The following is a 14962-nucleotide window of genomic DNA, read 5'->3' on the forward strand; positions in this document are numbered from 1 at the left end:
GTGCATGTTAGGTCAAGCACAAAAACATCCAAAAAAAAAAAAAAACCTAAAAACTGCTTTTTCTTAGGATTTAGATACCATTCAGTGTTTTCTTTGTTGTTTTAGGGTTCGAATAAGTAGGACACATGTGTGGAGTGTTCTGGATGTGAAAGGTTCAATTTACTTTGGATTTGCCCAAGGTTTGTGTGTTTGGTGCTATAAAGTGACTGAAGTGACCTAGAAAAGCCATCTTGGTGTACGGAGTTGGTATTAGTGTCCAAAAGCACTTAAAATCACCTCTAGTAACCACAGTAAGTGTCAGGTACCAAAAAAGCTGCAATCTGGAAGTCCAGACAATAAGCGCTCTTACTGTCTCCAGACCCAGATTTGGCCAACTGACCAAGAGAAAGCATGTACACATGTTGTAGGCTCAGTAACAAGCAATTTTGTGTAGTTTATAATCCAAATTTGATGTGTTTTGGTCTTGTCAAGTGCTTGGTATACACAACAAAATCTGCAAAAGTGACCATAACTCAAGCCAGCAAGCCCACAACCCAGGTGAAGACTCCAGAAGGTGAGTATAAGCCCAGGTAAGAGGTTCCTATTGCTAGGAGTGTCAAAATACATCCTGTGAGCACAGAAAGTGCAATACTGTCCTCTAGACAGTAAGCACCCTTACTGTCTCCAGTGCCCAAATTGTGATATTTGGCTTGCCACCTAATCTATACATTGAATGCATGTATATATATATTTTCTATACTGAGAAATACTTCAAATAGATAGTAAAAGTGTGTAAACTGCTTGCAGGGTGTACCAGGAGCCTGAGAGCACAGCCAGTTGGAAGTAAGGTAACTTTCCAGGTTAGTGCATCCAAGGTTAAGCACGTTTCATGTTTTTGAGGTCAGGAGCTGTAGTACCCTTAGGACATAGACCACTTAGGGACCATGTGAGTCAAGTTTCTACGGAAGAGAGTGTCAATCAGACCACCCAGGTATCCTTAGGCCCAATCCCAGAGGATTACATCTCTGACACATTCATCAGAAGATCTATACTATCAGACCATGGCAGGGGGACAACCATCAATGAACTTCAAAGAGGGAGTTAACTTTATGGGAGAATCCTCCAAAGACCATGAGACACCTCCAAAAATCTTGCTGTATGCCTATAACAATGGACAAGATGCCAGAATCTTCAAGGATTCTATGAACCATAGCTGTGTTCAGATTGGAGATAATCCAGTCGAATTGCAGTATAGGGTCCTGGCCACTTATGATGGAAAAGGAGGTTATATGGATGAACGGGGTGCTTACTACATGATAGTCAAAAGCCCTGATGCCGCGGAAAAATGGGGACGAAATGCGTCCAAGACGAAAGCTGATGATGAGGTCGAGGAGAAACCGCCTCTAGAGGAAAACAACAATAGAACCATGTTCAGATCTTTCACCACTAGAAGGCTTATGTCCGACAATCCTCGATGGGGAATTTACAAAGCCTTTCCTGAAGAAACCGCTACGTACTATGTCAATGAGGATGTAAACGAGAAAGAGGCTACTCCGGATAAGACTTTGTATGTCTACCTCTTGAATGAAAGCAAATTCTTAATCGTAGACAAGTTTGGTCATGAGTACACGCCAACCTCTGCTGCAAAGATGAGTAGGTATACATACTTAGGGTTACGCATTGTGTACCCTGAAGTAGCAAAGCTTGCAGCAAGTGCACCGCCTACAATCCCAGTAAGAAACTTAATGGATGATGACATCCTAAGACCAATCCAAGTAGAGAGGCAACCTATGCAGAATCCTGGTCAGACTAGTTTCTTTGAACCTATTCAAAAACCAGAATTCCACACGCAACAAGTGCCAAACATGAGTGGATATTCGTTCCAAGCGGGAACAGGGAATCCACCACGCGATGAAGAACTCTCCGGAGGAATTCATTGACAAAATGAGACAAACAGAAACTCAGGTAGAGCTACTCAAACAACGCAAAATGTAGCTAGGCCACAACAGAGAACCACTACTGCACATACAGGGGACACTATACAAGTACTTGGGACACCAACTGTAGGATTCAGACCCCTAAGGCTGCATCAAGTCGCCAAATGCATGCTGTCTAAATATACAGGATCTGGGGATCCATATGCCCCATGCTTCTGCCTTTAGACACGTGCTGAGAGCAGAGCAAGTACATGAATTCCATACGCAATATGAGGGCTTTGGATTGACCCTACATGGTACTGCTATGACTTGGTTCCAGCCATTAAGTAAGAGCTCATTCTCTGACATAGAGGATCTCTTATCTGACTTTGTCCCAAGAATTCACCAAACGTGGATAAAGCATGACACAGTCTCACAAAAATACTCTTTCAAACAACAAAGAGAAAGAGAAAGTAAAGGAAGCCAACCTTGAGATTGAAGCAATATTGGAGAGATGTCCGGGAATCCCTCATTATCCAAGGTCAAGCTTCCTCCTCCAAATCCTAAACTTATACAAGGTCATGCTTCATCAATAAATCAAGCATGGAGTCATCATCACAATGATAGATTCTTGGACAAATAAAAACGTGTGTGTGTGTGTGTGTGTTTGAGTGTGTGCGTGTGCGTGTGTGTGTGCGTGTTTGTGTGTGTTTTGAGTGTGTGGTGTGCACATAATGTTGTTTAGGGGGAGGAGGGTTTTTCAATACATAATATTATGGCAAGTGCTCGTAGGAGAGAGGATTATTTTACAAACAAAGTTGTCAAGAGATGCTTAGTGTAGGGAATGTATAGAAGAACTAGATTTGGTAGATCTTATTGGTAGGTTGGAGTGAATATGAATAGTGTGTATTTGCAATCTTTGGCTCTAGATTGTATCTTGTTGGAATTGGAGATGAAATTTTTTGGTGAGTGGCTCCATTTTGTCTAGCTCCCAAAAAAGATATTTTAATGTATAATCATGACAATTGAGAAACCAAGAGGAAAAGGAAAGTATCCTTCACATCACGTACTTGAAAAGAATAGTGTGAAAGCATTAAAGAAATCCTTAAATTTCAAGTCTTTCATAAATTTCATTAAAATGAGCTTTGTATTTTAGAAAAGACTTTTTTGTTGAGCACTTAGTTGTAGTCAAACTCCTTTTGAGCAAATGCAATAGTAGCCAAAAGGAATATAGACTTCTACAGAGAATCTCACAAGTCTATGTGCACATAGGTAACACAATTGTCTTCAAAATGGAATGTAATAATGAAATGATGAAAAGTTTTTACGATGTTGGTTCCATTTCTTAGCTCTCTTGATCTTGTTATTATAGCATTTAAACTTTTCATCTCTCTTCGTCCCCCCCCCCTCCCCCTCTCTCTCAATTATGCTTTGATTAATTTAAAAATATCCTACCCTAATGTAAGGTGATTGTCACATCATGCCGTCTGCCTGCACATAGTCGCCAGCAACCCAACTTGAAGAAATGGAAGAGTGCCACATTTGTTTTTAATTGCCACATGAAGGGTTTGATATGTGTCAAAAAGAGGCTCTCCTTCAGTAGCAACGCAAGCGCACATGCGTGCGATCAACAATTTCAATGAGTTGAATGCAATAGCATCCACGATATTTTGATAAACAGAATCATCGTCATCAACATCTCTACCTTCGCGACTATGGGATAATTTGTCATTCCCAGAGGGCTTAAACATCTTCCCCTCCCTTCTTGTGAGAATCTTACAAGATTGACACCCCCGATGTGCATAACAGCTTAGCTCGGATCCTGCGGCTTCCTTTTAACCTATCCGTTCTACTCATGTTGGAGCCTCTCCACTACCTTATGAAGTTTCCCCTCCCCTATTAAGTGGTGATCTATTTTACAAAATCTGAACAAAGAGAAATCCTAGTGCTCACCTACATGACCACCCAACGGGGCACACGGTACCCCCCCTCCGAGGGCTCACTGGGTTATTGGATACTACCACCAGCAACTTTGACACAATGGTGTTGTTAATAAAGGTAAATATGAGATCCATCGTCATTGGATTTGGTTGTGCAAGGAAAGGCTAAAAGCTTGTTGGAGACACACTTGAGGCAAGAAGGTCAACTAATGTCATTTTGACTAGCGATCAGATATAAACAGAACCCTTAAAAAAACACTCTGAACTACTTCACATCGACACAAACTCTTTGTGAGAATTTTCAAAGGACTATGGACTCTTTCAGAGTTTTCATGGCGAGTTACAAAAAAAGAGGCCCTTGTCACAAGGACTTCTTGCCGAGAGCAGGGGAGGTGATGAAGATCATAAAATACTCCCGACATGAGCGATAATCATCACTAGCATGAAACGCCTTTGCAATCACCTTGGCCCCATCTAATTTCGGCGAGAACAAATATGAAGAGTTTGTGCGCGCGCACGTGTGTGTGTGTGTGTGTGTGTGTGTGTGTGTGTGTGAGAGAGAGAGAGAGAGAAAAGAGAGAATGAGGTTCGTCTTCCGCAGTTGCGTGCTCACAACGAAGGAATCCCTTCTCAAAAACTGAGCCTTTTTGATCACTCTCACTCTCTCTCTGATCCCTTTCTAGTTGTGAGCCTTTCTAAAAGCCTTTCTGATCACTGGGCTAGCTAGCTTTCTCAAATGAGGACGCTCTCACTCTCTCTAGCACTCTAAAAGTCTCAGAAGCTGGCACCAATTATGGCCTCAGATACTGATCTTCCTGCAGGGCTCCCCCTCCCCCTGCCCCCCCTCTCTCGCCCTCACGGACACACTTAGCCACATATCCTCCTCATTTGAGAAAGCTAGCTAGCCCAGTGTCCAATTTGACGCTTAAACAAGCTACTGGACGTAGTGGTCTTGCGATGTACTATCGTACTGTGTGCGCGTGTGTCTCGTGCTACATGCCCAAAACTCTTTGCCAGTAGCACGATTGGAGTGTTGTGGAGGCAACGCATCCCCCTCTGCTGCAGCAGACTCAGTAGATGTCCTTGGCCTTCCTTTCATCACCACGCCAACATGACTAGTGATTGCTTTTGTCAGCTTTGCCGTGACAAATATGCCTACTGTGTGGAGCCGTCCGGCACAGGTGCCTGACTCCGATTACCTCCTGCGTATATTGTGCCTTTGAGTTGGTAACACAAATAGATGTAGTCAAACCCTAGCTCACAGCAGTTTGAAAGGAGATGTACCCGAAAATCATTGCATCGAGGCAACGGATTTGCATACTATAGAGGCCTCAAGGTCTTGACGTGGTCAGAGTCTAGCTCGCAGTAATTTGGCAACCTTGTATGTTATGGCAGGGCCGCGGAACGACTAGCAGGCATGCATCTATAGGGAGATAGACTATATAAGATAGCAAGGTCTTCTCTCTCCTCTTCTCTTTCTCTCTCTCATATTTGGGATGCTCCAGCCGGCTCATATTGGCATGCAAAGTGACATGACACACTCACACATGTACAGAGGTTCCTGGCACCTGCTCTTCCCCATAACCTTGACTCTTGAGCTCTCGTCCGCCTCTCTCTAACGCAGCGCTAAGTGTAGGATGCTAGCTTTCCACCCCTCCATCTCATCGCCTCCATCCTCCTCGAAGTCCTCATGAATATACTCTAGTCTTTTAGCTGGCCAGCGCTACCCCTATCAGTTGCGCCTGCTGTTGTGGGATGGAATGACGCTAACAGGAATCGAGCTCTAGTGGTAAGACATTCGCCTGATGCTGGTCCCCATCGATCACGACTGCATCAAGCCTAGCCCAGGGGCAATCCTCATTCCTTTGCGTTAAAAACTAAAGATGATTCGCATTTAATGTCATCAATCCACCAATGCAGGCCTCTTCATGTGAGTTTCCATGTCAATATCCATGAGAAATCTGCAACAGTCATGGAGGGATTGATCAACTCACGGGCTCCTGCGCTCCACCTATCACCAAATTGTGATGCAGATTGCCTTCGGAATTGCATGCCGCATGGCCATCGTGGAGTCTCCACCCACTACCAATTAAATGAAGGACCTCCTCCATCAAGCGCCGATGGCGATCAACACGGGTCCCTGCACCCTCCTGGCCTGCTGCAGCCAAATGTGGAGCGTCGGCCTCCTGCTCTCAGTCGGCCCCTCTCTCTCTCACTCTCCAAAAAAAAAACTCTTTGAAAGAGCGCGCCGGCGTGCACTCTTTCATATGTTTTTTTTAGAGAGAGAGAGAGAGAGACGGATCACCAGTTCACATGCCTCAGACAGTGTCCGGGAAAAATCAAGGGAGAATTACCAAAATACCCCTCTAATTTGTGAAAATTCCCAAAATACCCTCATATCTATTTCGGTTGGATTGCTCAACATTTTTTAGTATTTAATCTTTTTTGACAATTGAATTCCGTTTTTGAGTGCTTAGGATGTAATTTGTAAAAAATTACCTCACAAAACAGGTAGTTAACGTTTAAAAATAATGAAACAATTCATCGCGAAAGCCTACATAACCAACTCAAATTCTAGTTTTAGCATCTTGTACCATAGACTATTAGTCATCTTATGAAAAGCTACAAACTTTTTTATTTTTTGAGAAACTTACTCTCACAACTAGGGGTATTTTGGGAATTTTAGAAAATTTGAAGGGCATTTTGGGAATTTATGGAAAAATATTAGGGGTATTTTGAGAATTTTTAGAATTTGAGGGATATTTTGGGAATTTCCACAAATTAGAGGGGTAGTTTTCCCAAAAATCAACTTCACAAACATCTAGGAAAGATCCAAAGAGTAATTTTTCAAAATAATGACAGTTTTTACAATTAAACGTTATTTTTTGGAATTTTCAAAGCAAATTTTATCTTCTTTCCCTCCCTTCAATTGGTTGCTTTGAGTTTTCAATCGGCTCATTGCTAAGAGCCTAGTCTCACTGTATGTTACTGGGATTAATAAAATTTTGTACATTTTGTTAAATCGTGGTCTCACACCTAACCTGAATTTTAGCACAATGAAGGAAACATGAGATAGATCGGCTTTTTTCATTTGCATTTGCGTTTCCTTATAGGGCAAGGGTTGCCGCTTGTTCTATAATTAGGATATATTTTTTCTTTCCTCTTATTTTCCCCTTCAGCTACGGACTAGCAGGACTACTTTTTAGAGATTGTTTTCACTAAAGTTATAAATTTCTAGCGGTACTCGCCTCTAAGTTGAGGCACACTTTTCCCAAACATTGGCTTCAATGGTTGTCCATTTGTGTGCAAGTAGCTGCTAGCCATGTTACTTTTCCGTGAGAGTTGCGAGCAGTTGTGTGATTAAAATTTTGTGAGAGCATGAAAAAGTACATCACAAGTGTCGATTTGCTGGTCGTGGTCTACGGTTCCCAGGAGTAGGGTCGCAAACGGCTGCCAACCAGTTACGTCCCAACTGGTTGCCAGCCAATTAGATCCTTTTTTTTAAAAACTCTCATGGAAACTAAAAAAGTTCGCAATTGGTTGTCACTGAGCCTTCACATGAAATGGCTTGGAGAACTCTGAAAAGTGAAAGAGACGCAGACTCTTTCAGAGATTTGTGTGTGTGTGTGTGTGTGTGTGTGTGTGTGTGTGAGAGAGAGAGAGAGAGAGAGAAAGAGAAGATCATGCAAAGTATTTTGGTTGTGCTCACTCGTTGGCTTGGTTTTCATGAGGACTAAGAATTGAGTGGAAGAATGCGCAAGGTGAAGAGAAAAAGAAGAAAGATAATGCAAAGATTGAAGTAGATCTGGTTAGCTTTGGTTTCTCAAAGTGCAAAGACTTTTTCTTGGAGATTCTCTAGGCTCAACATTTTGTTGAAAAGACAGTTTGTATCTTTTGAAAATAGATTGCTTATTGTCATGATGATAGTGATATTGTTTCTCTTCTTTTGAGAGAGAGAGAGAGAGAGAGAGAGAGAGAGAGAAAGAGAGAGAGAGAGAGAGAGAGAGAGAGATCTAAGCATCTTCTCTCACTTATGAGTGCTCTTCTTAGTGGACATACATGGGATCTCTTGGTTTGGCAAGTCTCTATTATCTACAATAAAATGTGTTGTCGATACAATGCAACCCTTTCCCTCATCTAGCTAGCATGATTTCCTTACCACCTTGTCTTGAGCAGGCACAAGCTCAAAAGAGACTGAAATTTGCCGCAAACAAATTATGGCCTTATTGACATCCGCTAGATTTTCCAAAACAATGATCCAAAATGAAAAGGAGCCGCATCTTCCATCTTTGTGAACTAAGTTGTTCCATTGATGTGTATTTAAGTTTCCAAAAAATATATTTTTCCTAGCAATGGTGACATATATAAGGATGAGTAGGTTTTTATATCCATGATTGTGGAGCAATGGTGCTCACTTTTATTGTTTGGGTTTAGGTAAATCTCTGTATGTGTGTGTGTGTGTGTGTGTATGTGTGATAGATATTTCTAAAAAACAAGTATACATATACTTGAGAAACTCACTTAATAACTTTGCTCAGTTTTGAGGTTACTCGGATAAGTTCGCTCGATGTTTGGTAGAACTCCTAGTTTTGACCTCGAAAGGTGTAAAGCACTCATACCCATGCACATGAGGCATACACATTTATTTTAAGGTTCCATCCATCAGGTGATATTATTTCATCACCATAATCATGATGCAAAACAACTCCCGCCCTTAGGGAAACCATAAACCATAACTTCACACATATGCGAAAAACAACTTTTTGCCATTTTCTAGAGCATACAGAACATGCAAATGAAAGTTTTTGACCTCAAAACAATGCATCAAGCTCAGATGCATAATATAGACTAGCACTCCACAACAAACGGTAACACAAAAAGAAATCCACTTTATTCATATATGCATGTGCGGTTCGGGTTGACTAACCGTATATCCTCACATAAGTTTATGGACCTATAATACTTGAAATCAACTCACCAAAATAAATCAAAAATCATGTATAAACAACTCGGCTAACTTACGACGTCATATGGTACTCCCCCTTGGGTAGCACCCCTACAAGTCTAGATAAACCGGGTTATGGAATGATTAATAACCCGCATACCCAAGATAATAATGAAGGCCTAAATACATTTATCATCAAGTTTAATCAAGCTTTTCAATTGGCTAAGTGGGTTTGCTCATCCGGTGAATCTATATAGTTTTTCTGCAAGGAGCCTAAGGTCCAAAATTTTGACCAAGTGCAGTGGGCAACAAGTTGTTTTTTGACCATATCTGTTAACTCGTGCGTGATTTTCACATGAAACTCAAGATATAAAATGTTCTAAATGATGTGTTTTATCTTTGTTTTAATGCTTGGTTGGTAATGGGACACCTTTATGTCCTGCTAAGTGACCGCTTGTCTTGAATTATTTGAAGTGTTTGAGACTGAATTTTTAGGTGCTATATACCCACAATGTTTCCTTATTAGCTGAAAAAAACATCATTTTTCAAAAAAACATTGATCTCACCATTAACCTTACTCTTGCATAGCATTTCTGAACCTAAAGTGTGTGGAAAAACGGGTATTGTTTTTGGTTTTTTTTAACAAAGTTTTGCAACTATACCACTCTAAAATTCATTTTGGTGAGATCTAGATTACCAGAGGATTAGTCTTAGTAGTCCTCAAAATGTTATGATGCTTCTACAAAGGTTTAAGTAGTTGAAGGTTATGACCAAATTACAAGAATTTCCTTATCCTATTTTTTGGCCAAATTTAGCACTTTATGATTTGTTGGTGGCCTTCTTGATATCCAAATGCAATTTTGATTGTGTAAGTGGCATGTGTAACATAAAAATCATCTTTCTTGGGGCACCTAATATACTATATAGCATAGTATAGGACGATGGTTGAGTTTTTCAATTGCATAAGAATACGAAACATTCTAGTGTAGCAAGTATAACTTTTTAAATATTGTTAGTTTCTTAGGCCAATTGTGTGCATTTTGTAGGTAGCAACCATATCTAATCATAAACTTCAAATTTGGCTAGAGATTGAGTACTTTCTATGGAATTATTTAGGTCATAATACTAACCCCTATGTTTTCATGTTTGTTGTATTTAGCACTTCATTATTGTCATCAAGGCTCCACTTGGTAAGAGGTCTAATATTCTTTTTGGCATGATCCATGGATCCTTTTGAATCCAAAGGCCCAAAGTGAATATAGTATCTGTGTTGAGCATGACTACAGAAACTTTGACGATAGTCCCGCAGAATCGCAGAAATATAACTTTTTTGTACCCATTGATTTGATTACCAACCCATTGAAGTTAACAAGTAAATTTATTTTATGTCCTAGAAAAATCCCTAGTCTCATTTATATGCAATCAACTTTAAGAAATGGTTGTTTTGGACAAAATGGAATGGTCCATCAACTTTGGAGGCTTGTTGTGACCAAGAGATCGATGAGAAATTTTACAAGTTTCTCAATTTTTTCATATGTAGTAGTCCTTGAACTATAAGCTCATGGAAGGATTTTCCAAAATGCATGGATCTACTATGGTTTTGCAAGTTTTTTTCAAAACCTTGAAAGGACACTAGGTTACCAACCTAGTGTTAAAGGGTTCGGGCTAATTCATAACGGTTTGTGAGTTATGAACAAAAAAGTGTTCCTATCGCTTCTATGACGTGAAACAAGAAGTACTTTTTATGCACGACCGTGATGATAAACACATTGTATGCATAAATCAACATGCCAAACATGTTGAAATAATCATGAGGCAAATTCATACACACTCAACAAATCCATGCATACACTCTTATATGAAAAAAAAACCACCAAGAGGGTGTCCACTCTTAAAATTGACATAGAGAGAGAGATGATGATAACTATGGAGTTTAGAGATTCTTACTGTGATTAAGAATTGATTAGGGACTGTCAAAAATCTTCTTTGTTTGCTTCAACAGAGCAGTGATGAGAGCTACGTAGAGGTTTTCACCATGAGAGCTTTCGGAGGGCGCGTACACCTTGAAACGAGAGAGGAGATAGTAACGAAGTAGAGACATAGTATTCTCCTCCTTCTTATTCTTCTTTTTATCGTTGTCAAGAAGTTTGTGATCTTGCCAAGAAAGCACTAGGATTTTTGCTGTGAGAGTTTCTAGGAGATCTCCAAAAGCTATATGAAGGAGTTATACTATAGATGCCATGAAGTCTAGGGTAATTTGGAAGGAAGTGCAATCGAACATGATAATGAGATAATAGAAAGAAAGAACCAATGCTTTGCCCAAATTAAAGAGACGGAGCTATTGACACTTTTTCCCATAGTACTTTCTAATGGTAAAGTAAGAATACATTACCCTTGAGATAAATAATAGGATGAGATAGAAAGCTTATTATTATACTTAGATATGCATATGTACATTATAGGAAATATACTTCTGTATCTAAACAGTTGCAAGATAGATCTTGTAGCATTCGTTCCCACTATACACGTGTCACAGCAAGACACCGTAAACGAGAGAGAAGAGCTTATGGAGATGGTGATGAAAAGCTTGCACCTCTCCTAAAATAGGTACGTTGGTACAGCCAAAGTGTCTCGACTCTAGAAGGTGGCATGGACACATATGTGCAGGCTAGCAGAAGCTTGGCAAAAGGTCGGAGCAGCTAGGAAGATCATGGGTTGACAAGAAGCAGTGGGAATGTATTCCCGAGGTGTCTTCAAGGTGCAAATAAAAAATGGGAGCCCACCACAAATGTGTCGAGAAAGAGTAAGAGAGGAAAAAAACAAAGGAATAGACCCCAAAGGTGAGTCGAACAACCAAATTGCATAAGTATGCCAAACACCAAGAAAATGCCAAGTGGTAGCCATGCAATGAAAATTTGTAAAAGAAGCTCCATTTATGTTGTACGAGCTAGATAGCTCATGTTTTTTTCATTTTTAGCCTTAGCCAAGCCTTATAAAAGGGCAAAGGAGTGATTTTTCAAGGGCTTTTTTACCAAAGGGAGTGATTGAAGGTTTTCAAGCTTGTGTAGTGCAAATCTTTCCATTGGAGTTGCATACTCTATTGTACTACCCCCGTATGCAATAATACCAAGTATTAGCCCCTACATCTTGTGTTGCTTCTCCCCATCCCCCCTCCTTTTCTCTTGGTTTTTGTGTACTTGCCGGTGTTTGGAGAGGGTTTGCCTGCAACTTGAAGGGTGTCTCTAAGAGGGTAGAATTGGGTGTTTTGTGAGTTGGAAAGGGTGAGTTGAGCAGTGTGGGTGTGTTTATGATGAATGGTGTTTCTTGCAAGGTATGAGGCGGTAGTTCGGTATGCTAAAGTGGGATTGTTAGTGCAAATTATCCAATTTGAAGGTGTTATTTGAGAGGTGAGGGGTGTTGTGGAATACTTGGGCTATAGGGAGGCAAACATTTTGTGTGTTAGGTGTGTTCCGTATTCCTTCTCTCCATATTCTGGTGCCCCCACTGAGGAGCTGGGTGATGCTCCAATTTATGGTTGGAAGTGGTGTTTTTAGCCAAGCAGTTGGCTGATGGTCGAGATGTTAGATGGTCGAGTTTGAAGTTGACAAAGATGGTGGAGCCATCTTTTGGCCCCATATTTACAGGCATTGAAGATCCCGAGGATTGGTTAGCAGATTTTGAGTTATGGCTACTACGGATGCGTATATTGACGAATACAAAAAGGTTGCAGGACGGTGCAATTGTTGATGCGAGGATGAGCCAAGGTGTGGTTTGATGGTTTTTAGAGCACTGATCGAGATTGTTGGAAAGGATTACAAAGTCAATTTTTGCAACGGTTTCGAAAGGTGATTACGTCGGAAGAAGCTGGTGCAAGGCTAAAGGTGGTACGCCAGGATGTAAGTAAAGATTTCTCTATTTTCATTGAGCAGTTTGAAGCTTGTTGGAAGCAGTTAGAGGTTGCTACTGGGATCAAAAGAGACTAGTATTTGAAGCTGTCAAAGCTGCTAGAATGCTTGCATCCGAGGATTAGAGAAAAGGTGGAAGATGGTACAGATACCTACAAAGACATGGTCTATCTGGCAAATATAAAGAGAAAAAAGGTAAAGCCGAAGCTGGAGTTGGGCATGATAAAGCCAGCAGATTATATGCATGTTGCGCAGGTAGCAAAGTGCTCCTTGGTCTCACCAAGGGAAGTTTCAAGTGCTCGGAATGCCCAGCGTATTGAGGTAAGAACTACTATTGGCTATGTTCCTTGGATATTTCCAGTATGTGAAGTGCATGTGCCGAGGGTGGATGAGTTTTTCAACGAGGAGAAGCTCCATGGTGAGGTGAACAGAGATGAGAAAGTGGTAGCAGATATGGAGGTTCGGGTGCAGGTTGAAGAGGTAAAGCCTGTTCTTGTGGAAAGTTTTCATGAAAGGATAGCCAAATGCGATAGTGCAGATACCGAGGGTTCAGGAGCTGATGGAGAAAGTGAGCAAAGGCGGGAAGATGGTCAAGATTTTGTGGAGTAGCCAGTGGATGCACATACGGAATCAGTTTATGATGCCGATGAAGATGAATATACAAGCTCATGTAGGTGGGAGACAAGAGAGGAGAATAGTGTGGATGAGTCCACATCCTATGACGGGGAGACGGATTTTGAGGAACCTAAGCTAGTAAAGGTAAAGTTGCCATCTTATCTATTTGATGATATGGTAGTAGCCCGTGTACAAGAAAAGCAGGGAACAAAGCAAGCCGAGATGCATGCTGAAGACAAAATGCAGCGGTCTAGGCCTATAGATGATGAAATGCAAGTAAAGGTGGTGTGTGGAGCCATGCTAATGGCTGTGCTGATGAAAGTAGCGGTGGAAGTTTCCATGGTGGTGCAACAGGTGCAGCATTTTTCCAGGAGAGATAAAGCATTCGTGTCTATGGAGGAAGACAAAGATGGTGCAATTGAGACCGAGTTACTTTCTTCCCAAGAAGAGCTTGATGCAACAAGAGAAGAGGTGCTTAAAGAACAGGTAATTGAAACTGAAGAGCAAGAGGTGCTGATGATCGACCTTGAAGGGCTCGATGATGATGGAATTGAGTGTGTGGCCAAAGAGGAGGTTGTGATGCCAAAGACGGAGGAGATTCCGATGCAACAGATATGTCCAAGGGTGGAGAAAGAAGAATCCCAAACAGTGACTTTGCTTCCATTTAAGGTATGTAAGCTATGTTGGCAGATATAGCTATGCGGAGGCTGGTTCAGCAGGTGTAGGGTTCTAGGGTGAAGGCCGCCACTTTATTTGGTTGGGAGGGAGGTTCAGACATGTGTTGGAGCTTGGTTTCAGGAAGGCTAGGGACAACCTACACACATGGTGGTCTAGGCGCTATGGTACGACACTATGTTGAGTAGTTACAAATGGCTGGAAGGCATCAAAGGCATGTGTTTGATCCAGGTGGAAGCTATATGATGCAGGGGGGGTGGAGCAACCCACTTGAAGTTTATAGAGTAATAAAAGCTCTTATGTGGTTGAGCATAAATGCTCAATTAGGGGGTGGGCAATGATGGTACAACCAAAGTGTGTCGACTCTAGAAGGTGGCATGGACAGATATGTGCAGGCTAGCAGAAGGTTGGCAAAAGGTCGGAGCAGCTAGGAAAATCATGGGTTGACAAGCAACAGTGGGAATGTATGCCTCATGTGGTATATAGGCCAGGGAAGGCTCCATGAGGGGCTAATTGGGGAAGCAAATGAAGGAGATGCAAAGTGAATTTTTTTTGCCCAGTAATGTAGTGCTTGAAGTGCTGAAGGAGCAGGTCCAAACATCTCATCAAATTGAGCTACGGAGCCCAAGTTATTGAAAGATGAAGGTTCAGGGTGTTGCAGATTTTTTCCGGACAGGGCAGCTATGGACAAGTGTCCCGGGCAGGTGTCAAAGGTTATATGTGTATTGCTCGAGTTATGGAGCATACCTGTCTTCTCAGATTGCAAATCGGAGCTCGGGTTAGCAAGATATAGTCAATTGAAGTTTTTCCAGGGGCTAGTTTTGAGCCCACTTTCCCGCATTAGGGAATGCACCATCTGTTGTTTTCATGAGCTCGCTAGGTGTTTGGTACATAGCATGCAGTGCATGATGCTAACAGGAAGTTACTCCATGTCAAACGGAGTCCGGAGCTGGGAGATATTGGAGTCGTAAAATTAGGTGCACTTGT

At 41.4% G+C, this 14962-nt stretch overlaps 1 pseudogene; it reads left to right on the forward strand.

The window, feature by feature from the left end:
* Positions 1-1406: 1406 nt before the first annotated feature.
* Positions 1407-1974, forward strand: LOC147417393 (uncharacterized; annotated as a pseudogene).
* The last annotated feature ends 12988 nt before the right edge of the window (positions 1975-14962 follow it).

The sequence above is a fragment of the Adiantum capillus-veneris genome, unplaced genomic scaffold, assembly GCF_014529385.1.
Source record: "Adiantum capillus-veneris isolate H3 unplaced genomic scaffold, ASM1452938v2 Hic_scaffold_256, whole genome shotgun sequence".
NCBI classification, from domain to species: domain Eukaryota; kingdom Viridiplantae; phylum Streptophyta; class Polypodiopsida; order Polypodiales; family Pteridaceae; genus Adiantum; species Adiantum capillus-veneris.